Here is a 2,782-nt window from a genome sequence, read left to right on the forward strand (position 1 = left end):
AATTGGGGACCCTCTTAGAAGCCTTCTTGTGACAGAGTGAGCAATTTGACTTACAATTAACAGGATCAGTCAGACCATCGTGTTAAGAGCAGACTGGTGGAAAGGCCAGGGCAGGGGGCAAGGGCAGATCCCGGGAGATCAGTGAGGGAGCAGCCACTTCTTTTTTTTTTTATTAATTTTTTATTGTTATGTTAATCACCATACATTACATCATTAGTTTTTGATGTAGTGTTCCATGATTCATTGTTTGTGCATAACACCCAGTGCTCCATGCAGAACGTGCCCTCTTTAATACCCATCACCAGGCTAACCCATCCCCCCACCCCCCTCCCCTCTAGAACCCTCAGTTTGTTTTTCAGAGTCCAACGTCTCTCATGGTTCGTCTCCCCTTCCGACTTACCCCGACTTCATTCTTCCCCTCCTGCTATCTTCTTCTTTTTCTTTTTTTTTCTTAGCATATATTGCATTATTTGTTTCAGAGGTACAGATCTGTGATTCAACAGTCTTACACAATTCACAGCGCTCACCACAGCACATACCCTCCCCAATGCCTATCGCCCAGCCACCCCATCCCTCCCACCCCCCACCACTCCAGCAACGGGAGGAGCCACTTCTAACAGTGGCTTTGACCAAGGTAGTAGCGATAGGGTGACAGAAATGGCTGAAGCTTGAGGGAGCAGGCAGCCGGCGGCGCGGGGGGAGGGGGCCCGGTCCGGGAGTGCGGGAGGCAGGGGTAGAGGGAGGGAGGTGGTGGCAGCGGCCAGCGGACTCGAGTCATAACCGGGGCCGGGGCAGACACCTCTGTGGAGCGAGGCAGTAGGAGCACCGAGTACCAGAGGCAGCACCGGGATCCCCGCCTCAGGCGAGGGGGGCGCCGGACCGGGAGGAGGGGAGGAGGCGATGCTGGAAGCCATGGCGGAGACCAGTCCCGAAGATCCACCTCCGACCCTGAAGCCAGAAACTCAGCCACCAGAGAAGCGTCGGAGAACAATTGAGGATTTCAACAAATTCTGCAGTTTTGTCTTGGCCTATGCTGGTTACGTCCCCGCTAGCAAGGAGGAAAGTGACTGGCAAGCCTCTGGCTCCAGTTCTCCATTGCGTGTCGAGAGCGCGGCTGCCAGTGACGGCTGGGACTCGGCCCCCTCAGACCTCCGAACCATCCAGACCTTTGTTAAGAAAGCAAAATCATCCAAGAGAAGGGCGGCTCAAGCAGGTCCCACTCAGCCAGGACCCCCGAGGTCCACTTTTTCTCGTCTGCACGCCCCTGACAGTGCAACCCTGCTTGAGAAGATGAAGCTCAAGGACTCTCTCTTTGATCTAGATGGGCCCAAAATGGCATCTCCACTGTCCCCCACATCCCTGACCCATGCCTCCCGGCCCCCTGCTGCTCTCACCCCAGTACCCCTTTCCCAGGGGGACCTCTCCCAACCTCCTTGAAAGAAGGACTGAAAGAACCGAAAGTTGGGGCCAGGAGGGGGGCTGGTTTTGGGGTGCTTCGGAGGTCTCTGCCAGCTCCTGGGGATGGGGAAAAGAGGTCTTGAATTAAAAAGAGCAAGAAACGGAAGTCAAAAAGGCAGATCGGGGGGATAGACTCCCACCTCCTGGGCCTCCCCGGGGACCCCCCAGTGATACAGACTCTGAAGAGGAGGAGGAAGACATGGCAGCCATGGTAGGGGGTGCAGCCCCAGCCCCTGTGCTGCCAACACCCCCTGAGCCTCCTAGGCCCCCTGCCGCAGTGCACCCTGAAGGAGCCCCTCCCACTGACAGCGAGAGCAAGGAAGTGGGCAGCACTGAAACGAGCCGAGATGGAGATGCCAGCTTGAGTGAAGGCGAGATGCAGGTCATGGATGAGGACCTCATGGTAGAATCAGGTGATGACTCATGGGACCTGATCATATGTTACTGCCGAAAGCCCTTTGCAGGGCGGCCCATGATTGAATGCAGCCTGTGTGGGACCTGGATCCACCTCTCCTGTGCTAAGATCAAGAAGACCAATGTCCCTGACTTCTTTTACTGCCAGAAATGCAAGGAACTGCGGCCGGAGGCCCAGCGGTTAGGGGGGCCTCCCAAATCTGGAGAGCCCTGACACCGCCGTCTCCAGGCTGGGACTTCCAAATGACAACGTGACTTGGGAACTGAGCCTCAGCTTCCTCAGCCTATCCCCTGGAGCTTGGATTATTGTCCCACTTCAAGGCAGGAATTCCCAAGGGAGGCTGGTTTGGGAATGAATGGCTCACGTTCCAACCTTAACCTTTCCTTCCCACCTTGTGGACTTGAACATGGACCCATTACAGTTGGGGGTGGGAGGCTGTCTGGGTCCCTAGACACTTAATCTCTGTCCCTTAGACCTGCCGCCCCCCTCACTTTCTGGGCCAGGGTCGGAGCTGGGGTGGAATGGGACAGTTGTCTATAAAACTCTAGTGTAAATAGAGTACTCCCTTTCCTCATCTTTTCTTTTATCTCCCCATTTATTCTACACTGGTTGTATTTTTAATTTTGGACTTTCCCTTTCAGGCAGGGCAGCTCAGAGGTGGAGTACCAACCAGGGTCTGGCCGAGGGAGGAAGGAAAACAGAAAGGTGACGATGCGCTCACTCACCTCTTTTGTTTTTAATAATATTGGCCAGCTGTTTGTACAGACAGCCTGCGTGTTGTAAATAAAGCAGAGTGGGCTCAAAAAAAAAAAAAAAAAGGCTGAAGCTTGGCTGTGGAGGTTGTGGAATGGATTGGATATTTTTGTAACATGGATTGAATGAGAAAAATGAAAGCCTGATGTGGGTCTC

General features: G+C 54.1%; 1 pseudogene; it reads left to right on the forward strand.

Annotated features, from left to right (window-relative positions):
- The first annotated feature begins 858 nt into the window (after positions 1 to 858).
- On the forward strand, positions 859 to 2,086 carry LOC114202599 (PHD finger protein 23 pseudogene; annotated as a pseudogene).
- Positions 2,087 to 2,782: the final 696 nt, after the last annotated feature.

The sequence above is a fragment of the Eumetopias jubatus genome, unplaced genomic scaffold (genome assembly GCF_037043125.1).
Source record: "Eumetopias jubatus isolate StellerSeaLion01/CBP00866 unplaced genomic scaffold, mEumJub1_p1.0 scaffold_9, whole genome shotgun sequence".
NCBI lineage: Eukaryota > Metazoa > Chordata > Mammalia > Carnivora > Otariidae > Eumetopias > Eumetopias jubatus.